This window comes from Camelus ferus, chromosome 20 (assembly GCF_009834535.1).
Source record: "Camelus ferus isolate YT-003-E chromosome 20, BCGSAC_Cfer_1.0, whole genome shotgun sequence".
Lineage (NCBI taxonomy): Eukaryota > Metazoa > Chordata > Mammalia > Artiodactyla > Camelidae > Camelus > Camelus ferus.
The window spans coordinates 27,876,666-27,903,824 of NC_045715.1; the positions used below are offsets into that span (position 1 = coordinate 27,876,666).

General features: G+C 52.1%; 1 long non-coding RNA gene across 2 annotated transcripts; it reads right to left on the bottom strand.

Annotated features, from left to right (window-relative positions):
• Nucleotides 1-26,351, bottom strand: LOC116658279. Of its 2 annotated transcripts, none has more exons than XR_004313587.1 (3): nucleotides 25,683-26,351; nucleotides 3,047-3,208; nucleotides 1-410 (listed from the first exon to the last, which is right to left on the bottom strand). It is a non-coding gene; the product is annotated as an uncharacterized LOC116658279 (long non-coding RNA). The 2 variants fall into 2 exon arrangements; XR_004313586.1 differs by lacking the exon at nucleotides 25,683-26,351 and adding an exon at nucleotides 7,465-7,620.
• Nucleotides 26,352-27,159: the final 808 nt, after the last annotated feature.

A 27,159-nucleotide genomic window follows, 5' to 3' on the forward strand; every position in this document is an offset into this window, starting at 1 on the left:
TTTCATGTATTTATTCTTCACAGATGAGAACACAGATGGGGAATCAGAAAGGTTAAGTAATTTTCTTGCTCAAGGTCACACAGTCAGTGGTGGATTAAAGATGAATGTGAATTCTTTGTCATTCCCCCACTAAGAAGTGGAGTTTATTTCTTTTCCCCTTGAATGTAACCAATTGGATGCAGCAGAAATAAGGCCATTCCACTTCTGGGCCTTGGTCTTAAGAAGGCCTGGCATCTTCCACTTTTGTGCTTAGGAGAACTCTAAGCTGCTGTATCAGAAGTCTGGTTGTGCAGCTGGAGAGCTCGGGTGGAGAGGCGAGAGCCTGGGAGTCCACGGAGAGCAAGAAGCCTGGCCATCCCAGCAGTTGGAACTGTCCTCCAGTTGATGGCGGCTGGGGCTCCGAGCTGCAGCTGCGAGAAAGACCAGCAGAAGAACCGTCAAGCTGAGCCCAGCTGGCCCCTACACTAGGAGAGACAAGACATGGGCTGTTTTAAGCCACTAAGTTTTGGGGTGGTTTGTTACACAGTAACATGTAGGTCCTGTTACTATTCCCATTTTCTAGAAAAGGAAACAGATGCAGGGTATAAAGCTTACTCGATTTATTTGCCCAAGGTCAGGCAGCTCTGTAAGTAGAGGTGGGGAGCTTGAGGTTAGGACCCAGGTCTGTGCAGCTCAGAGGTTGGGGAGAATGAGTTGCTGTAATGGTAAACCCTTAGTTTGTGACTGAAGGCAACAGGTTCTCGTGGACTGGGTGTCTGGACACAGCTCCGGGGCCAACTGCACTCTGGGAGTACAGAGCAGGGGGTGGGGTGAGAAGGCTGGACCCTGGATACCACCCCCATCCTCCCAATACCACCCCCAACCCTCACTGATCTGATTCCTCTATAGAACCTCCACCAAAGCCTTTCTGTGAAAAATGCATGCTGGTTTAAAAGCCACTGGACCAGATAATCTCCAAAGCCCCTTCGAGCCCTGACATTCCAGGATTCCACAAATGAATGACGGGAGTGAGTGGACGGGTGGATGGTCACACAGGTGTGGCTCTGTCTCTGGATGAATGATGCGGAGGTGCACAGAGGGGGAATGAATCCTTGGCGCACTGAGTGACTTGGAATGCAGGGGAGTTCTGGAACTTGGCAAGAGAAAGGTAGGGAGGAGGGTGCTAGAGATGCTAGCAGTGGTGAGAAGGGATGGAGAAGGGTGAGCCTGCGTGGAGACAGAGCTGGGGAGGCAGCCCAGGGCATCTGACACTCACCGTCAGGGGACAGTGTGGCATTGAGGGTTAAGGGCATGTGCTCTGGGACTTGCAGGCGTGGGTTTGAACTCCAGCTCTGCCCTTTACTAGGTGCTGACCTGTGACAGTTTTTAACCACTCTAAGCCTCAACTTTCTCATCTGTGAAATAGAAATTCTGTAGTGCCTATCGCATGGGAGTCCATGAGATGATGCAGGCAAAAAGCATGAACCTGATGCTTGGCACTTGGTGAGCACTTGATAAAGGATAGCTGTGGCTTCAAGACCCAGAGTGACTTATGTTAGCTGAACCCCCAGTAGCACAGCCAGCCCCAGGAGACCCAGAAATGTACCCTCCACTCCACATGCCCCCAGGTAGAGGTACCCATGAAATATGTGTTTGGGGAAAGAAGGTGGGAGGAGTAAAGCAGAATCTGAGGCTGATGGAGCTTGAGGTGTCATACAGAGAGAGCCAGGGCAGGCACCCAGATACCACCAAGCCTGCCAGGAGCAGGGGGCCAAGCAATGACCAGGGGAAGAGAAGGTGTAGGTCTGGGATAGGGCTGCCAGACTAATGGGGGAGTTAATGAGGGCACACAGGGAGTGGGCCACTTAAAAGTCTGGGGGTGAATCTAGGAGACTCAGGTGCCATCCCACCCTAAGATCCACCACCAGAGAGTCATCCCTTTGGCTCATGAGGGTCCCCAGCAGAAGGCAAATAGAATCTAGTAAGGATGTGATGGCTCACGGAAAGTGGGGCCAGGCCCATGCGTGGCACAGGACAGAGCTCTCAGGTCAGAGAGACAGTGTTCCCGAGTGGCCAAAAGCACAGACTGTGGAGCCAGGCCAGTGGGGGTCGAACCCTGATTCTGCCAATAACTAGTTGAGTGACCTTGGACAAGTTACCTCGCCTCTCTGTGCTAAGTGCCGTGGCAGAAGTCACGGTTCCTGATTTCACGGTACTTGTACTCTAGCTGGGGAGACAGGTACTCAGAAACACGTAGATGGCAGGTGACACACCCCTTCACAAGGGAAGGAGCTAAAGAGGGTGTCAGTGTATGTCCTCTGAGGGGTCTTCAGGGACCATGAAATCCGCCTGGGTTTGGAGAGATTAGGGAGAAGGCATTCAGGGAGAGGAGAGCCTGGAAACAGGGATGCCAAGGGTCTGTCCCACCAGGGCAAGACATGGGCTCATGGGGTGGCGGTTAAGGCGAGAAGGGGGCTAGGGAGCCAAGCGCCTTGAATGGAGATGGAGAAGTTTGGTGCCCCCAGCTGTATCTGGGCCAAGAAAGGAATCGGGGGGCACAAAGATGAGTCAAGAGGTCTCACTGGGGCCTCTGCCAAGGCTGTGTCCATGCTGCTAGCCCCTGCCAGCTGCCCCAGCCTCCCTGGGTCCCCAGGGTCAGGCCATTATGGGGTGAGATTTATCATGGGCAGGTGTGCTCCAAGACGGTATATTATCCAGGATTATGAACTGTAACAGGATAATCTCTCTAATGTAATTCAAGCTCTCGACATGGCTTATGGCTCCTTAATGTACCTCAGACTGAAGAATTACAAGAACATTCTCCCCCAAGCTCCCCATGTCCCCTCCCTCCCTCCTCTGTCAACCCCTAAATGATTTAGGCAATTGCCTGAAGCCAGATCTTGGCATTTAGTCATAATTCAGTGCAGTTCAGTAAACACGATGGGCAAGGAACTTTCCCTGCCTGCCTTCTCCCACGAAGGCCTCTCTTTCCTCCTCCCTCCAAGCCCACCCCTCAGGGACAGGCTGGATGCAGGACATCCAGGAACTTCAGTTCCCTGGGACTCACCTCAGGATGCCCTCTGGGTACCAAAGCTTAAGCTGCCAGGTTTGGGATCATGGTCTCCAGTCATCCAGCATGGTACTCCCCTGGACATTACACCATCCAGACTCAGCAGATAACCCCCAAAGCACAGAATAACAGGTCCAGGGATCTTGGGATGCTCTGGTCCTGTGAATCAACCCCGTAAATACATGCCCTCAGGGAAAAGAGCTGTGGAAAATTATAACTGGAAATCACCCATCCAACTCAACCTCCTTCACTGCACAGGTGATGATATTCTAACTCAGATAATAATAATCTAATAATAGATTACATTTATTGAGTACTTACTACATGCCAGACATTTTCCTAAATACTCCACATGGTTCATTCATTTAATGCTTCCAACAGTCTTTGGGTAGGAACTATTATTCTCCATTTTACTGATAGAAAAACTGGGCCACAGAGAAGTGAAGCTGGGGCCACAGATTTGGTAAGTGAGGAAGTTGGGATGTGAACCCAGGCAGCCTCCATTCCCAACCACTGCTCTACACTGTGCTCCACCCCTGGTCCCAGGGTTTTCTCCAACCACTGAGCACCCTACTGATGCAGCAATGGGCCAGGGCAACACGGCCTTCTCCTGGCTCCTAGTACATTTTTATAGTGGCTCTTGAGCCCACCTTTGCTTTCCAATCCCCGAGATGATCAGAAATCCAGGCCTCCCTTCAACCAGCCAGTGACTCAAATGAGGGTATTTAAAAGCCCCTCAGCTCAATGCAGGCAGGCAGCCCCTCTTCTGCTGCTGCATTTTTTTCTGCCCACCCACCACCTCATCCCTTATCTTAAACACAAAGCCAGAGGCCCCTCCAGGCTGCCAGGATCCAAGGAAGGCAGCAGAAATCTCAGTGGTAGGAGAGGACCACAGGTTGGGAAGAGTTCTTCCTGAAATCAGCTCCATAAAACAAGGCAATCTCACAGGCATGAGATGGCATCTATCAGTGCCTTCTGTATGCACCACATTGGTCCTTCCCTAATGTTCTTCTGGACCTTGGCAAGTCACTTTGATGCTTTGGTGACTCATTGTTCTCATCTCTAAAGTGGGCTAATAATAGCAGCAAGAACTAAATTAGAAGATGTAGGTTAAATTTTTTTAGATAAAGCACTCTGTTCTTACAGCTGCCACACACACACCCCTCTCGTTGAGTTGGTCATTTAGTTTTGGATTTAGTTGTGTTCCCATCCTCATCCCTGCACCTATACTGCAGTAAAAAGAGAAAAATCCAGGTGAATTGTCTATTTCTTATCTCTGGATCCAGAATACATTAACTCTGACTTTATACCAGCCACTCCAACAGCAGAGTCTTTAGCATTAGGCAATCTTTGCCCTGGGAGAGACTGCTACATAAGTCAGAGGCCCTCTGGGGGATATCTGCCAGATGTAGAGGGAATTTGCAATGTTCACTCTTCATTGCATTGGTGTAATGGAATGAATCCAGCATATGAGTGTATGGACACCTGAGTCATGGTCCTGCCTCTAACTTTCATTTCCCTGAATCTCAGTTTCCTCATCTGTAAAATGGGGTGTGGAAGGAGGTCCCAAGTCCCTTCTAGTCTAACATTCTGTTTCAAGATTCACTTCTTTCGCCAATTTGCCCTGTTCCTTTCCCAGATCTTCAAGTTCTTCCTCTTCTGGGCTCTTTCTCCTCCCTTATTGTGGTCAACTCCGCCCCAACCTCTTCTTGCTCAGAAATCTGTTATTCCATGAAGTGCCACAAGGGGGAGCATTCATTTGGATGTCTGGGGTCTCGAAGGAAGCCAACTCAAGTGTGAAACTAGGGAGGGAGTCAGCCAGTCCCAGGGGGCCCCAAGACCTGAATTGAAATAGAAAGTTGGGAGACCAAGAGAGGGGCCTCTAAGCTACAAAGACCATGCTCCAAGCTCCTGAAGGACTCAGATCTTGCTTTGTGTTGTTTCCTGTCCCTCTGTCATACACTTTGAACTGCACATGGTGAGATTGTCTCATTTGATCCTCAGCATAATCCGTGAGTCCTGCAGTGCAGGTGGAATTATCTGTTGCCTCTACAGTTGGGAGAACTAAAGCTCAGAGAGGTTCCAGGGTCACACAGCCAAACTGGACCAGAGCTGTTTATGGCCCAAGTCTCCTGACCACTAGCCCAGGTCTCACTCTGCATGTCCCCTGCCTCCTCCAGAGCTTTGCCCCAGCCTAGACATATGGAGGACCTTCAGGGATGCTTCTTGAATGAATGAATGAATGAATGGGCCCTCTGGATAGGGTGCCACCTCCCTAGGGTAAGCCTCCTCTGCCTGGTGCTGGTCAACACCAGCACAGAGTTCTCTGATACCTTGATTCTACTTTCTACCCCTCACTCTCACCTTCTGGATCGCCAAAAGCCATATCCTCTTTTCTGTATTTTTCAAGTCTTGCTCAGGTATGTCACCTCCTCCAGGAGGCCTCCTTTGACATCCCCTCATCACCTCTCACCATGGAAAGAGTTGAGATCTTCCCTCTGTCTGCTCCCAAATCAGTTGCCTAATTGTAACACACCAATCATTGTTAAAAAAAAAAAAAAAAGCTATTAGATACTAGTCTGAGCTTCCCCAGAGAGGGAACTGAGTCTTATTCATCTTGGACTCCCAGGGCCTATTAAAAGCTCAGCTCAGCCATCAAAGACTCATCTTGGGTACTGCTCCCTTCTCCCCTCTATGGCAGTGCCTATGCCCTGGGGACCCTTGTGCATGGGCATTTTAAGCATATTTGGCCTGAACAAATGCATGACTGATGAGCATACCCTTCCCCTCTTACCTCTTCTGACCCCTCAAGTATCAGGAAAGGTGACAATTCCATATTTCTGAAGATCCTTCAGAACTCTCCTCAGCCTACCTTCAGCCCCTCTAAACTGCCAGCCCTCCACACTTCAGGTGGTTATTTTATACACCTGGCATCCCCAGGCTCAGCTTCTCCAGGTGACCAAAAGCCTTCTGGTCAGAGGATAGAGTGGTCCATGGGAGTGAGAGGAAGAGGGCAGGGCCTTCGATGGGGGTGGGGGGGTGGCGCTCATCTTCCATCTCCTACTGACCAGCTTTCTCCAAGCAAGCCTAGCTTCAGATCTCCCCTCCCACAAAACCCAGCCTATACTCCCAGCCACCCCCCCCCTCCATCAGGAGAGTTGCAGAAGGACTAGGACTGGATGTTGGTCAGGTAAGGTTTAAGAGGAGCCAGGGGACTCTCAAAGCTGAGGGGACTTTCATTGGATCCAACTCACTTGTACAAGTGAGGAAAGTAAGGCCCAGGAAAGGAAGGTGACCAGGTCATTCCTTCACTGACTCATTCATTCAACAAATATTTACTGAGTGTCCACTATGTATGAAGCCCTGTTCTCAGGCTGAGGCTTTTTTTTTTTTTTTAAGCCTCTGCCCTCATAGCATCTACAATCTAGTGGGAGGAGATAGACAAACAAATTAGCAGGTGAATATGTAGCATGTTAGATGGTGATACAAGCTGCTGAGATAGGACAGATAGACAGGAGCCTGTGTGTATTGATGAGGGGGTAGGGAGAGCCTCAACAAAGTGAGTGAGAAAGCACTGTAGGAATCTGAGAAAAGATTATTCCAGGCAGAGGGAATTGCAAGTGCAAAGGCCCTGAGGCAGAAATGTGCTGTCCTGCCTGTAGAACAGTTAAGAGGCCAGTGTGACTGGAGTATAATGAAGGGGAGAGGAGGGGACAAAAAGGGCAGAGTGGTGATCAGATCATCCGGGGTCTTGGAAGGACCCTTTTCTCTGAGCGAGATGTGCAGCTATTAGATTTTTGAGCAGAAGAGGGACATGATCTGACTTTGGTTTTCAAAAGATAACCCTGGCTGCTCTGCTGAGAACAGACTGAGGGGTACAAGGGACACAGACTGACAAGTTAAGAGGTGTTGTGATATTCCAGGCAAGAGAAGATGGTGGGTTAGAGAATGGGGCAAGTGGGGAAGTAGTGAGGATTCTGGACATATTCTGAAGGCAAAGTAAACCAGATTCGCTAAGGTATTTGGATGAATGATGACAGAAAGAGAGAGGATTAAGAATAATTCCAAGATTTTCTTCCGGAGCAACTGAAGTTGCCCTTTTTGGAGATGGAGAAGACTGAAAGGAGCAGGTCTGGGTGAAGGATCAGAATGGCAAAGCTGGACAAGATGAGTTTGAGGTGCCCGCTAGACGTTCACGTGGAAATAGGAAACAGGATTGGCAGGTCGGCAGGTCAGGAGTGAGATTAAGAGAACAAAAGCAAAATCTCCATCCAGCCTCCCAACTTTTCACAGAATGGAGAGGACTCTCCCGTGAGCTGGAGAAGTTAAATACCTGCGCTCAAAACCGAGGGCGCAAGGAGAGGAAATACGGTAACCCTGCGCACACGCCCCCAGCCCCAGTGGTGCCAACTCACAAAGCTGGAGCAGGTCGGGGAGAGGAGGTTGTCTATCCTGGGGCACTTGGGCGAGGCCCGAGGGGGCCAGGGCTCTGAAGGCATCAGGGGCGGAGCGGGGGGCTGCTCGGGCTCGGGGGCGGATCTTCACAGAGGTCTGGGTTTCTTCTCCCGGCAACAGTCTTGACTAGTTTCCTTGAGTCACCGTCAGATATTTATTTAACCTCGTAGTTCAGCCTCCCTGGGGCCGGCAGGAGGGATGGAGGCAGGGCGGGGGAGGCTGGCGGAGACGGGGAGCGAGAGGGGAAACATTTTCTTCCCTCTGAACAGACCATGGCTGCCTCGATCACTCGTGGGGTCCCACCACAGCCCCCAGACTTCCGGGGGTCAGCCAGCCCCTTGGATTCAAGAGAATTCAGGAATCACGCTAGTCCACCCTCATCGATTTAAGAATGAGGAAACCTGAGGAAGGGTAACGAGTCCAAGGTCCTACAGTGAGTCCAAGGTGGTGGCAGGCTGCCGGTCTCTGGGGTCCCCCATTTTTTTGTCCATCAAATGAGTGCCCGAGGCCTGGCAGTGCCAGGGGAGCCCACAGACAGTTCTGAGCAAAGCCCTGACATTACCCAGCCTCCTGACTTGGGGCTAGACACTTCACCTCTACCTACCTCTGTTTCTTGGTCTGTGAAAAGGGAATCATCACTCTTACCCCGCTGTCCCTGACTTGACACACAAATGTTTAAAAATACCAGCTGCCAATTGCCAAGAGAGGCTGGCACTGCCCTGGTGGCCTCGAAGGGGCCTACTGTTCTCCAGTTTTGCACACCCTGCGGCTGGTCTAACCAGTGAGGTTGAGGGGCTAGAGAGAGGAGCGAGGGGAGGCCAGAACCCAGTTCTCAGACCAGAAAGGAGCCCTCTACTCTCCACGGCAGGGCCCCCACCGCTGGCCCAGGGGTCAGTGCCGGGGGCACTGGGGGAGGGGATGCTGAGGGCCAGGGAGGAGCGGAAGTCCCCGCTCGGAGGCCCCACTTCCCCTCCCCCCGGCCGGCCCCGGGGCAGGTGAAGAGGGGACCGGGCTCCGCTCCAGGTGGCGGGGCAACGACGGGGGTGGGGAAAGGCAACAATAGCACTTTTATTTGGGACTGTTTGGTTCTGAGCGGGTGGGCGGAGGAGGAGGAGGCCGACAGGGCTGCGGGGGAGAGGGGTGGTGAGCGGCATCTGGCGACACACCTGCTCCTGTTTAACCCTGTACGTGCTGGGACTGGGCGCTCCGCTGGGGAAGACGGGCGGACCGCGGAGGACAAGCCCCGGGCAGGGGAATGCGCGGCTGCCCGGATGGCTAGTGTCCCGGGGTCCTCGGCCAGGCCCGGCGGGCTCGGGGTGCAAGGGAATGGGGACTTCTGGAGGGACAACGGGGAGATCTCAGTCCCCTGGGCTGTGTCCTGGACCGACATTGGCCTCCTGGGTGCAGCCCGCGGCTCCGGCGTCGGCCTCCAGCGCGCCAGCGCGGCTTGGGCTGGATTGGGAAGGCGAGGGGTGGCTCCAGGGCCTCGGCGCGGATTCCCCGCCGCCCTCGGGCCGTTCCGGGAAGCCGGCCTTCCGGAGGCGGCGAGGCGGCCACGGCCATGCCAAGGGCGCGGGGCCCGGGCCAGGCCCAGCGGGCGGCCGCCGGGCGGGGGAGCATCGCGCTGGGCGCGCCCTTTCGTGCTAAACGCTTCCAGGCGCGGCGCTGCAGGTGAGCCGGGCGCCCGGCGCTCCCTCCCAACACGGCCAGGGCCTCGCCGACGTTCCCCGCCCGCCGGCGCCCGGGCGGCAGAGCCCCACGCTGCACCTGCCTGCGCCGGGACCCCGGCCCACCCGGGTACCCCCACCCCACCTCCCACCCTGCGACTGGCGCGCTCGCCCGCGGCACAATCGGAGCTTGTTTGTGGGCGGAGGAGCCTCGCCGGGTGCGGCGGCCCCGCGCCAGCCCACTGATCCCATAAAATATTATTTGTGTTTAAAAATTCCAGTAATTGGCTATGCAGCCGCTTTTTCCGAGCCCTGTGCCAAGCTCAGTAAAATCGCAGTCCGGCTGGGGTTATTTTCATCATGCAAATTCCCATTTCTGTAAACAGGGTTAAAGCCCCTGGAAGAGGCCCGGCTGGAACCAGAGAAGAAAAGCAGAGGGATGTGTTCTGTGAGTCTGGGAGTTGGTCAAACTAGGTCTCCATTCCTGCAGTGACCTGGGTGATTGGGGAGTTATTCAGATAATCCCACCTCCCAAACGCTTTGCCTTGAAAACCAGTCACTGGACTCTCCTGGGTAAAAGCCCTGGTTTCCTTTACTTTCCCTTCCCTTTTCCCATCTGAAAAACTTACATCATCAAATCATGGAATCGGCATTCTTTTCTCCTTTTTTAATCACAGGAGCAAACTCAGGCTCAGCGAGGGGAAGGACTTACCCAAAGTCACCCAGCAAGTTTGTGTAAGAGCCCAGGCTAGCACATAGATTGCCTGACTGCCCAGCCATCAGGACCCCCATAGGGCTCGGAAGAGGAGGCGCTTAGTGCTGATGCCCAATGCAGCGAGCACAGAGAGCCCAAGGGCCTAGCTCTGGGATGCTGACTTTGGGTATAATAACTGGGGGAAGACTCCCTCCCTCTCCAAACATACACACTGCCTGTCCCTCAGGATCTGGGAGCCGCCTGGAGAGGAGGAGGAGGAGCAGGGAGGCTCTGCAAGGGCCCTGGAAACCCTGAGTAATCAACAGGGAAGCCTCTGCCTGCCCCACCCAGTGATGGCTGCTGTCTGCAGCAGGGAGCAGAACCACACACGTGGGAAGAACGGATTTCTTAAACAGATGCTGAAAGGGAGCCCAGATTCTGAAGCTGGAAGGAGAATTGGGGCTCAAAAAAGAGTAAATAGTGTATTATTTGTAATATAATATTGTATTATATATAATATATTCCATATTGTATTGACACTTAGTATATGCCAGGCACTATTGCTCAATTTGTCTCGTCTAATTTCCACAAGTCTAGGATATGGGTATTAATATTATACCCACTTTCCAGATGAAAACACTGAGGCTCTGAGAGATTAGCTCTCTTGCCCAAGGTTGCCAGTGAGGACAGCCCTTTTTCTGAAGATTTTTGTGAATGGAAGACCTCTGGATTTCCTTCTTTCTTTTGCCAACCCCAAGTTATCATACCAGCCCAGCCTCCTCCTCCTGCCCACACTTGCCTTTGTGCAGGCTACCTCCTTTCCTCAGACGTTCCTCCTCCCTCCTATTCTCAACCTTCCTCATCTCATCACCTCCCCTTTTTCAGACCCTAGGCCCCTCAGCCCCAGGACCGAGGAATATCTGCATAGATAAACTTATGTGATGCCACATTGAAACCAGCAACTCAGGCAGGTAAAGGAAATCAGGTTATGAAACTCTGCATAACAACAACATAACTTCTTTCCCCAAGAAAACTGGTTGTGCTTAGTAGTGCTTCCTCCATGCACATCCAAACACACACTCTCTCTCTCTCTCTCTCTCTCTCACACACACACACACACACCAAAAACAGGAGTCTCAGTTGTGGTTCAAAACAAGGAAAATATTTCTGGTGGTTCAGGGTTATTTTGCAGCAGAATGGGCAGCCTTGTGAGGCACTGAGCCTCCTGTCACTACAAATGTCTCAGCATAGGCTGGAGGTCCCCTTTCCAATCGTGGTGCCAAAGAAATTCCTGAATGCTCTTTGCTTGTTTGCTCAGAAATCAATCCAACCCTAGGATTCCAGCTACATTACTGTACAAATATAGGTCCTACTTGCAATCTAATTGAATTCAGAGTTAGTGTGTAAATTTCTCTTCAATCTCTGAGCTGAAATACCATCAAGTTGGCTGATATCAAAGGGAGAAGGAGGAAGGAACCTCAGGTGGGAGGACAGCTTCTTGGGGTGGGGAGAGATTTTGGTGGCAGTCCTTGAGAAGTCCATTGTGTTGGGGGCATCTTTGGGAAAACTGGGGAGAGGGGGAGCCCTGAAAGAGAAAATGGGAAAACAGTGTCTGGTGGATTCTGGGGGCTCCTGCAGCAGAAGACTCTAGCATGGGGGTATATAAGAGAAAGCTAGAACCCAGAATGCCCAGAGGGCTCCCCTCCCCTGAGAGCTCATCTCAGCCCTCTGAATTTCCTACCTTCAGCCTTGCTTCCTGCTCAAGCGTGGAAGTGTGTTATGTTCAGGTGAGAGTCCATCCTCCTCCCAGCTCTGGGAAGCGTGGACATGGGTTTTGGGCCTACAGGTGTATGAAGGATTCCCCTTCCTTCCCTGTGCCTCTGACTGACCTAAGTCCTAATACCCTGCTTCCCAGAGTCCACCACAAGAATTAAGAAGTGGAGTGACTGCCTCATCTTTCAGGGAAATTAAGAGCTCCCCAAATGAGTTGAGGGCCATCTGTGAAGCCATCTGTGACACAAGATCTGGGAGAGATTGGCATACAGTAAACTTCAGAGAGTCTGCCCAGGCCAGGCTTGGTGAAGCCACAATGGAATTTGGAGGTGTGGCTGGCACCTTTGAGCTCATTTTGTTTGGACCTTGAAGGACTGAGACAAGGGTACCTCTTCCCCTACCAGAGAGGGTAGGTTGGAGTTGAGTGGGTTCCGTGACCTTTTGTCCATTTGACAAGTGGATCTGGAGATCCTTCTCAGGGACAGGCATGATCAAAGATAACCACAAGTCCTAATCTGTAAGAAAATGCTGGTTAGAAAGAAAGATGGACATAAAAAGAAAAAAGTCACTCTGATGTGATAAGGAATTGAAAAAGTGTAACTCCTTCTCCATTTGTTTATTTATTCAATTATTTCTATCAGCATGGACTCAGGGATATTTATTTTATACTTTGGGTAATAATCCAATGCTACTATATTTATTTTGTTGCTCAATTTGTTCCAACTTTGGCCATTGAAAGCTATTTCCCTTGGCTCCTGGGTCCCTTTGACATACTCTATCAGTGTGGGATTTTTGGTTTTGCTTTTGTTTTGTTCTAAGCACTCCCATGCTTTCTGGCACCATTAGACACTCCAAGTTCATCTTGTATCTTTCTTGCCCCAGTCCTAGAGTCAGTTTTTTTTTTTTCTCTGAGAAGCCTTGTTCCTTTTATTGGAGAAGGGACTGGAAACCTGGATCTGGGTGCTAGGTATATTTGTTGCTACTGGGGTTAATGGCATAATTTTAATGTTTTATGTGACATTGGTACTAAAGTTATTTTTTAGAGAGTCCATACCTTTTTTAGATACATATGAAATCTATATGGCTGAAATGATGTGTCTGTGATTTGCCTCAAAGTAATAAAGGGAGAGATGGGACAAGATTGCCCATGAATTGCTTGTTGCTGAGGTTGAGCGATGGGATCCAGGGGGTCTCTTTATACTATTCTGTCTACTTTAATGTATGTTTGAAATATCTGGAGTAAAAGTTTAAAAATAATAAAACAAAACTCAGTCCCAATCACCCCCTCTAGAAGCTGTTCTTGATTGCTCTAGCTTGCCCTGGTTTCTGCTTCTGCTCTGTGTCTTGAACCTCTGTTCACTGCCAGCCTGTGAATGGGGTCTCTCCTTCGAGTGGTCACCAGAACTCCCTCTGTGGGAGTGCCCGGCCTCAGAGAGGGAAAAGCTGCCCCCACCCACCATGCCATGTGCTACAGTGTGGCGGTCGCCGAGCCAGGCATTTTCACAGATGCAGTCACGGCTTACTGCCCCTCATACAGTCCTAAGAAGTGGACATTATCCTTACCCTGGGTTTACAGATGAGAAAACTTAGGTTAAGAGAAATACAGACCATGTAGCTTCCAACACAGAGAGCTGGCCCCTTCTGTCCCCACCCTAGGCAGAGGGGATCTAGTTGTGCTCAGTGTCCCCATTTGCCCCTCCGCATCCACCCTCAACCTTCCCCTTTCTCTGTGCCCAGAGGCTGACCCTTCTGGGCTGCATCACTCAGCTGTCTGTCTTCCTGCTTTCTTTGGGTTCAGCCAGTGGAGGCACTAGCAGAAGGTCAGAGGAGGAAAGAAAGAAGTGGGGGTGTTTGTTCCCCCAGTGTCCTCCCTGCTGAACGGTTTTGGCAGTGGCCGAGTTCCCCCACTGAAAACCCAGTCTGTGGCACTCACCGACTTAGGGAACCACCACCTCCTCTTCCTTTCCAGGCCCAGGGCTGACAACTTCCCACTCAACATCTGGCTTTTGCATCCCAGTTGATTCCCTGCATTCAGTGCTCCTGAGGCCCCAGAGTGGGACCCTGCTGATACACCTGGTTGGACTGAAGAAGGCTCTGCCCTCAGCAGAGGGTCACAAGGAGACCCAACCACACCATACTCCGGACTGTGTGGCGAGACAGGAAGGGTCCAGAGGCAAGGATGAGGCAGGGCGGGTAGTGCAGGCAGAGCTTTGGTTTAGGACTGGGATCTTTGAATTAAGTAAGTGTACTGAGGGATTTGTCTTCTCCTTTCTATGTTGCTGCCCCCAGGGACCCTAATGTCACTAAACCTCTGGCTTGTATTCCCCTTTCTCTCTCTGCCCCATTTCCGATCTCTGTCTGCTTGAGCATCTGTCTCATCCTTTGTCGTTTTTCCCTCTCAATATCAGTCCTTTCTTTGGTGTCTTTCTGTCCTTCCCTGCCTCAGATAGCCTCATCTGTCCTTCTGTCCCTTCCTCCAGGCCGTCTTTCTCTTCATCTGTTTCTGGCTGCTCCATCTCTATCTACCACTGTCTACCTTTTAAATCTCTCTCTGTTTCTACCTTTCTGCCCCTAGTTTGTCCTGTGTGTTTCTGCCAGATGGCCAGATCATCTCTCTCTTGTTTCTTGGGCCTGCCCCTGCCCTGGGGTTTCTTTGTGGCTGGGCAGATGGTGCTGTATCAGGTAGGGTCCCAACAGGAAACCAGATTCACTACCCACCCCACCCCTCTGCTGCTTCAAATGCAGAGACTTAAAGAAAGGGATCTTTCCAGAGTTAAGGGGAGGAACTAGGGATGTTGAGGCACCGGAGACTAGCAACAAGGGAGACCATTACTACCCTAGGCCTGAGGGGTCCAGGAGCAAAAGTGCATGTGAGTCCAGTGGAGGCTGGAGCCCTGGCAGAGGGGCTGCCCTGTAGGAGCTGCAGTCTTGGAAAGATGCAGCCACACTAGAGACATGGGGCGGAGTTTCTCCTCCTCAAACCCCTGCTGGCTACTCCGACTGGCTGAAGCCAGCAGGGAGCCAGAGGGCTCAGCCTCCCTGGCACAGAGCAGAGCAGAGCAGAGAAGGGTAAAAAGCAGACTGGGCTGGGGGTGAGGATTAAGCAGGATTATCAGCATATTGGGTGCCCTCCTTAGAGTCCTGGCTGAGCAAACCTTTTGGTCATCAATCTCCAGGGCAGGCTCCCAAACCCCTCCTAAGCCCTCCCGAGAACCAGTGTCTGAGGAGCTTAGGTCAGAGGTCTCAACCCCACTCTCTACTGTCCAGGCCATACATTTCCCAAAGTTCAAGTGAGAGGGTACTGTAATCACCTGTTCCCTCTTCTCCCAGGCAATCCCTGCTTTGCTAGTGTATCAGTTAGGATTAGTTTTTTTTTGCAAGTGTCAGAAAATCCAAGATAAGAGTTGCCTGTGAAAGATTAAAGTTTATTTCTGTCACACATACAGAAATCCCATATATAGGAAGCTCAGAGTTAGGTGGATGTGTTCACAGAGTCATTAGAGATCTAGGCTCCTTCTATTCTATTGCTCTGTCTTCCTCAGTATATAGTTTCTACCTCATGATTCAAGAGGGCTGCTCAAATTCCAGCCATCACACCTTCATTCCAGTGGGCAGCAAAAAGGAACCTCAAAGAAGGATTATTCTTCCATTTCAGATTTCCTGAAAGCCCCACACATTTTCATTGACATATTAGAGCCAGAACCCTGTCTCATGGCCATGCTGAGCTGCAGAAGAGACTGGGAAATACAGTCCTTATTCTGAGTGGGAATATATTCAATAAAAGAGTTGGTGGTTCTATTACTAAGGAAGAGGATAGAATGGATATTGGGGTCAACTATGAACAGTTTCTGCCACACTGAAATGGTTATTGATGCAGGATTTGGAGATGTGGAGAAAGCAGGAGGAGAGGGTGCATGTAGCAAAGTTTAAGGAAGGGGAAGAAACACGACTCAACCTCCCACCCTCTGCTTTCTTCTTTCAGGGATCCTCCCCCCCAGGAGGTCTTCCCAACAGCTGCAGCTACAGTGAACTTTCCTGCCTGCTGTCACACTTGTACCCACAGCACCGCTCCTGTTCTCGCTGAAAACTCTGCCAAAACCACTGTCATGTAGCCAAGACCCACAGTATTGTTTCTGTCCTTAACTCCTCCACTTCTCAGCAGCACTTGACATGATGAGGGTACCTTCCCCTTTGAAACCTTCTCCTCTCCTGAATCTCCCATCCCACTTCACAGGCTGGGCCACTCCCCACTTGGAGCTGCTGGCCTCTCTTTAAATGGTGGGCTTCCTCTTCACCTAAGCTGGACTCATCTTCTCTTCTATGTGCACTTTTCCAGGTGGTCTCCCCAGGACCGTGGATGTAGAGACTCTCTGTTGCTGAAGGCTCTGAAATTTTATCTCCAGCCCTAACTTTCCCTCGCAATGCATTTCCCCAACTGTTCACCTCCCATTCTCACGGACATCTGAGATGTAATAAAACCAAAACAGAGTTCTGGTGTTCCTCCCCGCACCTCCTCCCTCAAGCTTTCCCTCTCAGGAAATGGTGCACACATCCGCCAAAACAGTCAGCCCAAAGCTCAGCTGTCCTCTTTAATTTCTCCCTTCTCGCTCTGCCCCCTCCTCTCCTATCCATCCACCAGTCCTACTGGGTCAAATCCATCCTTTGTCATCACTTTCACTGCTACCACCCGAGGCCAGTCCATCTCCTGTCCAGCTTGACCTCTGCTAAGCCTCATTGTCCCCCTGCTCCCACTCTTATCCTAGCCCAATCCTTCCTCTCAGAGCAGCAGGGACAACCTTGGAGCATTAATCAGATGGTGTCCCCCTTCTCTTTCCAATGACCCCTTACAAGGAAATCTCAACACCTCACCATGGCCAACAGCATCCTATGTACATAGCATGGTCTTTCCCTCTCCTCTTCCCCCGTAACTCTTCCTCCCTCCCTTCTTTCCCTGCTCTCTTCCCTGCACCGTTTGTCCTTCTGCCTGCTGTGCTCTTCCTTAGGCCCTTCTCATCCTGCAGGTTCAGCCTCTGTGCCACGCCTTTGGTTGACCACCCATCTTAGCCCCCGGTTAATTTTCTTGCAATTCTTTTGCATGTTTTATGTGTCCATTGACATCCTTTTTGTCTGTGTCACTCCACTAAAGTGTAAGCACCATAAGGGTAGGAAATGTGGCCATCTCTTCAGCATGGTTGGTCCAGCATCAGCCTTGGCACGTAAAAGGTGTTCAAAAATTCTGCACTAACGCCATAAATGAATCCATCTTTCTCCTCCATCATGCGTAAATGGCCAAGGCAACCACAGGGACTCAGTAAAGATGCTGTAGTTACTGTTTAGTGGCCATCCTGATCCATCCTTTACTCTTGCCAGACTTGCACTAGGGGTTTCTTTGAGCCTGCTCTAGGCTGCCTGGCATCTGGCCAACCAGCCTCTCTCCCCCTTCTGCACTCCCTAGGCACATCCTCCCCCCAGGCCCCCCTCCCCACCACAGACACTCACTCACCAGAAAGACTGGAATACAGCATCATTTCTAAAGCACTTACTATGTGCCAGGCACAGCTAGTCCTCACAACCAACTCCAAAGTGCAAATTAAGAAAAGATTTGCTCTTTTCCAAATGAAAAGACACCAGCCAAAGAGGCTAAATCATTTGCCCGAGACCATGCTAGTGAGTGGTAAAGCTGGATTCAATTCCGGGGCAGTCCAATTTACTTCAGCTATCCCAGGTTAGTGGTGAGGCCGTGAGAAGGTTTTTAAGTCCTCCCTCTCTGTACCATGCTCACCTCCCCCACTGACACTCATCTTGCCCTTCAGCCCTGGGGTTCCACCAGGAGTAGGAAGTAAGAAATCAGGACTCTAAGAGTTAGAAATTCTGGGAGGGTAAGGTCAAGGTGATGGTGTGGGGGATATGGCATTTGATCTTGGTAAGGAGCAGTAGGAACAGAGTTCTGGCATCAGAGGGGCATGTGAAAGGAGGGGGAAAGGGAAAGATGGCCAAAGAGGATGAGGAGGTCTGAGTACCGCAATTCTGAATGCCTCTGCCTCCTTGACTTCTCCTTGGGAAGGGCAGGGAGGGGACCATTCCCCACTCCTTGACCTACCTGCCCATAGTCCCCCCACAGCCCACCTGATAGGCAAAGGGTTCGATGGAGCCAAGAAGAGAAGAGGAGGGGCTGGTGGGATGGAGGTGGTTCTGTTCATCTTTGGGAGAGAAGGCAAGGGGAGAGGGGCTCTGCAGCCAGGAAGGAGAGGGGCAGGAGAGTGTAGCAGACATCAGGGGGGAGAAGCCTGGGCTGGGGGAGGCCTGGACTCCACTGCCTGTCAGATGAGGAGGGGCTCTGAGAAAGGAGAGCAGGGCCCAAGAGGGACAACAGTCAGGAGAAGTGCCCCCCCCCCAATTCAGCTCAGCCTGGGAAGGGAAGTGGGGAGGGGCCCTGTCACCAGGAGACCCTTTGTACTGCCAGCTTTTTGCAGCAGAAACAGCTCCTCTCTAATCCCCAGCCTCCTGCTCCCAAGCCTGATAGGAATTCTCGCCCCCTGCCTGGGCCCCAGGCCTGTAGGGTCAGGATAGTAGGAAGTGTGAGCACCCCCCACACAGGCCACCCTGAGGGTCAGCAGACTCTTGCCCTAGCTTCAGACCCTGATCCCAGCCCAGCCTGGTAGAGGAACACCAGGGATCAAAGGATGAGGTCTGGCTGGTCCCTGACATCCCTGAGAGTTTCTCCTGCTGCTAGGCCTCTCCCCCACCCCAGGGTGGGTTTATCATCCCACCCCAACCCCCTCTGTGCGCCTCTCTCCTTCCTTTTTCAGACACCCTCCTCTCACATGAATGAGGGGGAATGTTATGGACACTAGTCTCAGAAAAAGCTCCGTTCAAATCCTGACCGTGTTTCTCAGTAGCTGTGTGGCCTTGGGCTAGTCACTTAGCCTCTCAGAGCCTCCATTTCCCTGTCTCTAAAATGTCATCTCTTAAAGTATAAACGTAGGACCTAGACTGACCTCATGATATCTTAGTGAAGACAGAGTGGCAGGATGTCTGGGAAGCCAAAAGTACCTCACAGACATTCTCTACAGGAGCTCTTTTGAGGGGAAGCCCTTGAGAGCTTCCTGGAGGAGGTGGCTGGAGAGGGCTGAGGGGCCAGTAGGGGTCGCTGTGAGTGCGCAGGCCCCATAGGGACTTCCCTGGGGCTGTGGGGAGGGGGTGTCGAGTGTGGAGAGGGCATTGGAGCGGCTATGAGCTGACATCCACCCTCCCCAAATACGCACCTCCCACCCTGTCTCTGGTCCCTCTCAGCCCAGGGCAAGACTCGGCCGCACCTCCCGGCTCTCTCCGCCCCTCAGTGCTCCCTGACCCACCCCAGGGCAAGCTGGTCTCCCCTTGGGGGGCCGGGGCCAAGAATGGGCGCGTCAACTGGGGCAAATTAACACGTAGGAAAACACCCCAGCACCTGGAGAAACAGGAGCTGGGGCCGGGGAGGGCGGCCGGAGCCTTGGAAGTCAGAACCCGAGCGGAGCGATAATTCACCCGAGTGTCCGCGGCCTCCCGCCCGCTCCCCACCCCCGCCGCTCAGCCTCTGGTTTCAAAGGCGGACAAACAGCACACTGTGCTGGTCCCGGCTCCCTCGCTAAATCTTCCTGTCTTCAACTTCTGGTAACTTGAGCCGGCAGAGCTGACCCTCCCTCGGAGGCCTGATGGGGACGGGAAGAGGGAAGACGGGGGAAGGCAGTGAAAGGAGGAGGGGCGAGGGGAAGAGGGAGGGAAGGGGGGTGGCAAGAGGGAGGGGAGGGGGGTGGAGGATTCTGACCAGCCCTCAGCCCTCACCCGTTCTTCTGGATGGGCAGCCTCTAGGCCCCCATCTCTGGCCAGCTGACCCCTTCCCTCCACTTTGGCTGGGTGGGGCAGGAAGGGAGGGGAGGGCAGATGTTGCTTTAGAGCTAGCCTTTGCTTTCACATACAATGCAGCTTTAGCCTGTGTTTGTAATTCTGGATGCTTCTGAGCGTGAGCAGAGTGTATGTGTGTGAGAGGGGATGGGGGAGGCTGATGTGAGCTCACACCTCAGCACGTGGAAAAGTCATTTGGGTGCTTGAGTTGGGAACAGAGATGGAGAGACCAAGGAGTCCGCCTCCTCCTCTTCTCACCCTGTGAAAGTGAAGAAACCCAGGAGGAACCTCCCACAGCTCTTCCAGACCAGAGGCAGCCCGGAAGGCATTGCTGCCTGCCCAGCATCCTTCTCCATGGCCCTTCTAACACATGAGCATGCAAGGGGGCCACCTGGAGAGGTGTGGCCCAGTTGGGGTTTCCAGTGGGAGGTCCTACTTCAAGGCCCACGGTGGACTGGGTCTCAAAGCACAGGGGAGCCAGAGGCCTCCAGGAAGGGCTGAGGACATTTAATTAAGAAGGAGCAGACTGGATGGGGGAAGGGTCCAGATTTGATTGGTGAGGGCAAGGGTAAGAGCAGAGGTGAAGGGCAAGGCTAGGGCTGCAGTTGAATTAGGGGTCAGAGAGTAAGAGTGAGAGTTTGAGGGTCAAGAAATATTTCTGGGGGGAGGGTTAGTGTATTGGCTGGCCTAGCCGGATGGAGGGATGGACATAGAGTTGGAGTTAGGATTCCGAATACGGAACCGTATCGGGACAAGGCATAGTAGTAAACACAGAGTCCATTCATGCCATTATCAACCCATGAATATTAATTGAACAACTCCCATGTGCCAGGTACTGTTCTACTTGCTGGGAATATGTAGCAAAACCCAAAACTCTGCCCTCTCAGAGGTTACATGCCAGTAGGGAAGGTAGATAATAAGTATAGAAATTGTGTGTTAGGTGGTGGTGAAAGCGATAGAGACAAAGCTGGGAAGGGGGACAGGGAGTGATGGGCACGTTATGCAGGTTTTTAAATGGCCTCACTGAGAAGGTGACATTTGTGTCAAAGCCTCAAGGAGGTAGGAAAGCAAGCCAAGCAGGTACCTTGGTGAAGAGCATTCTAAGCAGAGAGAACAGCAAATGCACAATCTCTGCGGTGTAAGCGCACCCAGCATGTTCAGTGTAAGGAACAGCAGAAACGGTGGTCGGAAGGGCAAGTGAGGCTGGGGGTAGCAGGAGGGAGGAGGCTAGAATAGTTGGAGGCTGGGGTCCACATTAGGATCAAAGTCAAGGTCTGTATCATCTCTGTCTTCTCTCTCTGAGTAATGGGGAGACGGAAGACATGTAGACAGGGGCCAGCACGAAGGAAATGTGAAGGCAGGAGACCGAGGTGGGGGCCCCTGAAGCAGGCCCACCCCTGGGAACTCCAGGCCAGGGGAGCCTCTACTTGGGCTGGGGCATCTGACTTCGGGGCCCTCCTGGTCTTATCCAGTATCACTCCTCCAAAGCATGAGACACCACTTCACTTGAAACTTGTCTTCAAGAACTTTGTCACCCACCCACCCCCATTTGTTTGCTAATAAAAAGATGGTGGGGGGCTGTCTGCCTTCTCCATTGCCAGCCTTCTCCTTCCCTTCTCTCTCCTGCCTGCCTCCTCTCCCTCTCCCTTTCTCTCCCCGAGAGCTGATGCAGTTAATTGGAGCGTCTTGGAAGTGCACATTAACACACAGAGCGCCAAGGAGACGTCTTGGCAGCGAAATATCATTATCACTTCTTGAGCTCCAGCCAAAATCCCCTCGCGGTCAAAACACAATTCTTTAAACTAAACAATTAAAGATTTGTGCAAGTGTGGCTGCCATGAGGTATCAGGCTGGGAGCGGCTGCCCCTGCCAGTGTCAGCAGAAGTTAGCAACCTGCTCCGCGCTCCAAGCCAGGTGATGGGCTGGGCGTCTCCCGGTAAGGAGGACAAACAGCAGGCCCATGGCAGAGGCCTGGCTGCCAGGAACAGTCTGCCCCCATCCTTAGAAGCCTGAGGATTCTGAAATGCCAGACCCATAACCCATTTTACCGCCTGCTCCTACCAGCCCATCTGCAGAGACCCCAGGCCTGAATGAGAATCACTGGGCACCACAGCACCCCTTGTGGCTGGGGCTGGGAGACAGTTCACCCTGGGACTCAGAGGGATTGAATGGAGGTGCTCTAGGTCACAAGGCTAGGTTCCCCTGATTTCTGGTACGTCGTGCCATCCGCTCTATCAGAGCCCTCGGCCCCCTCCAGCTTGGCTCTCTGACACTAGTCACACACAAGGCCATGCACACAACACGGCCATGTTTGGAGCAGAGAGATACTGGGCTTCTACTCCAGTGCTGCCGCATATGTGTACTTTCCACCCTGCCCAGCCCCCAGGAAGGGCCCTGAGTATGGTCATGGGGTGAAATCTGGGCTACGAATATCACCGATGGGTTGCAGAGTAACTGCGATGATCTCAAGCAAGTCCCTGCTTCTCTCTGGGCCTGAGTTCCCATGTCTATACCATACAATTTAGGCTAACTATTGAAGATTCCTTCTGGTTCAAGAATGCTGTGGGTCTGATGTTATGTACCAGTTGCCAGAGCCACAGAGGTATTCAGGAAGCAGGCTCAGAGAGCCCTCTCCTTCCACACATGGAAAAGGTCCTTTTGTGCTGTGCATTTCAGCAAACCAGTGCAGTCAGATGCTTGCCATGCCCTGGGTGAGGGAAGCCAGGGAGATTGGTGATGGTCCCTCTGTCTCCAGCTGTTTTGAAGTGTCTCTCTCTAGACTGCCAAGGGAGCTTGAGTCTGGGGAAGCAAAGACTCTGGAGCCAGACAGCCTGGGTTCAATCCCAGCTCCCTACTCACTAGCTATGTGACCTTGGGTAAGATGCTTAACCTTTCTGTGCCTCAGTTTCCCCATCTGTAACATGAGGTTAACAATAGTACCAACCTCTTAGGGTTGATATAGAGATAAAATGAGGTAAAACCTGAATACCAGAACAGTGCCTGGTTCATAGAAAGCACTCAATGAACAGTAGCTATTATAATTTCTGTGGCTTTTCTAGTGGGAAACTATGGTACCTTTCGTCTCTAAAGATGGCGTCTCAATTAACGGTGCTTCTCCACTTTCATCCTCTTGTATTAAATCTGGGGCAGCCCAGGGTAACCATAGAATGTGGCAAAAGCAACTTCAAAGCTAGGTCAGAAAAAGCTTTTGTACCTGGGCCTCCTGACAGGTTCACTTTCAACCACTGTGTAAGAAGTCAAACCCTCTTCGCCCCCCATGCTGGGAGGAAGCTTGTGGAGCAGCCACAAGGAACGAAAAAAAGAGGTGCTTCAGGGGAAGGGTGCTCAGTGGTAGAGTGCATGCTTACCATGCGTGAGGTCCTGGGTTCAATCCCCAGTGCCGAAGTTAAAATACACCCATACATACATGCATACATACATACATACCTAATTACCTCCCCACCCCTCTGAAAAAAAGACATGCTTGGCCAAACACCCAGCTGAGATGACAGACACATGAGTGAAGAAGACAGCCTGGACATCCCCCCCAACCCAGGATTCAGATGACCCCAGTCTCTGCCTCCACCTGATTAAACCCCACAGAGACCCCAAGCAAGAGCCACTCAGCTGAACCCAGTTAGCCCACAGAACTTTGACAGATAAAAAGAAATCTTCATTCTAAGCAACTAAGTTTTGGGGTGGTTTGTTTCACAAGAATGGACCTTGGAGTCAGGTTGAGTCTTAGTTGGAAGGAACCTGTGTGATCCTCATTTGAATCAAATCCTAATCAAATCATGTTGTCACTTGCCTTCCCTTCACCCCACCATGGCTTTGTGTCACATTTGAATAAAATCTGAATTCCCCTCTAAGGCCTGCTAGCCTTACATGCTCTGTGCCCTCCTCTCCCTCTGACCTCATCTCCCATTACTTTTTTTTTTTTAATGGAGCTACTGGGGATTGAACCCAGGACCTCGTGCATGCTAAGCATTTGCTCCACCACTGAGCTATGTACCCTCCCCCTCACATCACTTTTTCTTCCTTTCCTCTGCTCCAAGGACTGGCCTCCTGGTCATTCCTTGAACACACCAACTTGGCTCCTGCCTCAGGGCCTTTGCTAGTGCTGTTCCCTCTGCTGGGAGTGTTCCCCCTTATTTTCTCACAGCTCACTCCCTCACTTTATGCAGGTCCCTGATCAAAGGTCACCCCTTACGGGAGGATCTTCTTGAAATAGCAGCCCTCTAATCCTTCCTAACCCTTTCTCTCCACTTCCCTGCTTTATTTTTCCTCAGGTTACTCCTTGTTGCCTGCTGTTAGAGCACACATTTATTTATGCATTCATGTACTGTCTCCCTCCCTCCCACTGGAATGTAAGCTCCATGAGGGTAGGGTTTTGTTTGCCTGGTTATCCACCGTGCTCCAGGGCCTAGAACAGTGCCTGACACATAGAAGGTCTCAGTGAACAGTTGTAGGTTAAGTGAAACTTCTCCATGCCAGAGGAGGGAACGGAGGCCTAGAGACAGGACAGGGACTTGCCCGGGCCACATGGCTCCTTGGCCTGACCCCGGCCCAGGGCTCTCCCTTCCTCTTTGCCCTCGTGCACACCTGCATCCCCCAAGAGGCACCTTCTCTCCTTTGCCTCCAGAGTAGCAGCGACCACCCTTCTGTCATTCAGGTGGCCGATAGCCCTCAGCTCCTTTAGTTGTTTCTGTCAAACAGTATTTACAATAAACTTTGTTTGAACTTTTGTCTAAGTGATAATAATAATAACACGATAATTATATGGAGTATAACGTACAGCCAGCTGTATTTAATTAAAGCTGTAATTTCACTAAGGGTTTCTGGAAACAGAGTAAACCGCAAGAGTCGCAGCACCCGTACCCCTCGGAGGGGATTATAGCGCTCGGGAGCCGGGTGCTGGAGCAGAGGCCCCTGAAGCCAGAGGCCCCCGACAGGGCCCAGCTTCTGGAGTCTGGGTGCTCCCATCCTGCAGCCGTGCAGAGGTGGGTCTGTAGTGGCCTCAGGCCAAAGACTGAGTCTGGAACCTCTCAGAACGTGTGCATGGAGTTCTTCTGGCCTTTGCTGGCTCATGGGAAAGTAGTTTCTTTCAAAACTCTGGAATAGAGGGCTCGGGAGCCAGAAAGACACCAAAGAGGAGCAGGGAAGATGGCTCGGAAGGCCAGAAGCTCAGGGCGTGGGACAAAGAAAAAGAATTAGCCCCAGTGGAGGGACGGCAGGCCAGGCATGCGTGGACTCAGTCAGCTAAATTCCCTTAGGGCGTTTGATGTGCTTGGCGCTGTGCAGGACCCTGGGGTCGAGGAGACTTGGGCTTTCCTCTGCCCAGAGTTTGGCTGAGCAAGGAGGCCTTATACACCAGCCACAAGGGGAGCCCTCCGAGAGAGGGCTGGATAGCCTCGTGGCCAAGAGCCCTGACTCTGGGGCCAAGGTGTGCGTGTTTAAATCCTGGCTCTGCCCTCCTCAGCTGGACTTGCCTTTTTACCTCTCTGTGCCTTGCTTTTTCCATCTGTGAAATAGGAATACTAGTATCTATCTCAGAGGGCTATTATGAAGGTAAAATGGGTGAATCCACGTGGAGTGCTTAGGACAATGGTTGAGTGGGTCAATAAATGTGAGCTATTATCCTTGAATATTCTGGGAGCCCAGAAAGAGGAGGAGTCATTTTTGACCTGGAAAACGGGTGACCAACCATCCTGGCTTGGATGAGGAACATTCTCTGCTAAAACCAGGACAGTCTCAGGAAAACTGGACCATTGGACCACCCTACCTGGAAAACCAGAGCTGGATCTCACAGAGGAGGTGACATACGTCTGAGTCAGACACACACAAAGAATGACAGGGACTTAGCTCAGCAGAAGGCAGAGGATATATGGAAAAAATATGGAACCAGGGGTCAGGCTCAGATCAGTCCCTGCTGGACCCTGGGCTAGTCACAGCCCTTCTCAGAGACTCAGTGGACAGATTGTTCTCAGGGTCCCCTGGAAGCTCTGTAATCGGAGGAGACGGGGGCTGCAGGAAGGGCCTGGTGGGAGGGCCTCAGGGGTCACCACACCTGCCCTGGGCATGTGCACGTACACGCACATGCACACACATACACCCACACACAAGGGGTGAGGGGTCAGCCTCACAGGATAAAGGAGATACTTACCCTCATGTAAAACCGCCTCTGTGGGGCCTGGTGCAGACCGGATCAGTAGGGTTAACTGGAGAGTTGGTTTTAATTGTGTGAAGAGGCTTGCTGCTGGGGGTGGGGGTTGAGCGAGAAGATCTCTGAAGAGATGCAGAAATATTCCTGGGTAATAAAATATCCCCTTTTCAGTGTCAAAGTTAATGTTCCAGGCCTCAGGTAAAACCGGCTTCTTATCAGCCAGCGCTCTCCCTGGAGAAAGCTGGGCGGCTGCGGGAAAAAAGGAGCGGCTGGGGTCCCCTTATCCTCCGAGTGGGGGGCTTGGTGGTCACAGGAGGCTGAGACCCCCCTCTCATCACCCCCTGGACTAGGATGTGCCGCCCAGATGTCAAGCTGTCTCTGGAGCTCTGCACCTCCCACCGTGGCTCACTGGCTCCTTCCTCCTCCTCTTCTCGCTCACTGCTTTCTTTCTACTTGTCTGCCCCCATCCCTTCTGCATATGCCTGTATCTGTGACTGTATCTGTCTGTCTGTCCTGCTGAAGTCTGCCCCCTGAGGCCAGGACAAGAGGCCGGAGGCCCGGCACACTGCTCGGGAGTAACAGGCGTGCACTGCACACTTATGCACCTCTGTGTGACTCTGCACAAGCAGCCGTGGGCGGGCGGTGGCCTCACCCCCCGCACTGGGTGCCTTGTCCCTGCCTGGGCTGCCGCCCGCTCCCCTGCATCGGCGCTGGGCCCCAAACCCGCTGGCATGCACCAGCGGCACAGCGGCTCTGACAGGCCGCTGGTTTAAATATAGAGTTTCGTATGCAAGAAGAGGATAATTTTAGCAGGAATGTGCTGGAAACTTTCTGAGGGCTCTATTCTCTAGCTGTCTCCCTTGTGCTCATGGCTGGCGGCTGGAAGTCAACCTGCTCGTCCCCTGTTCCTCACTTCCCTTCTTCTCCCCACACCAAAGCGCCCCTCTCCCAAATCAGGACCTGAAACACAGGTCCTGTTCCTTGTCTTCCCAGTGCTGTTCCTGGGGGCCTGAGCCCACCCAGCTGCCTGAAGTTCTAAATCTCTCTTGCTCCAGTCTCTTTGGCCACGCCTAGGCTGGCCAGCAGTCCCTGCGTGCCAGCTGCCATGCTAAGTGCTTTCTAAAGAGTCACTCATTTAATTGTCACAACAATTCTGAGGTAGGAGTGAGAAGTGGCCCCATTTTACAGATCAGGACACCGAGGCCCAGGAAAGTTCCAAGACTTACCCAAGGTCATTCGACATCACACTTGGGTCACAAAACACATTAATTTTCACGGGGAGGACATTTGCCTTGTAAATGAGAACCCTAGAAGGAGGCAGTCATGTTCAGCACAAAGGAACCACTGTGACAATAGAACTTCAAGGACTATGATTCTGGAAGAGCACGGATCCTTGGAGGCAGCAAAGGGGAAGCTCCCTCCTTGCTTGTCATCCTCCCTGTGCCTGTTGCCCCACCCAGGGGTCTAAGGCAACAGG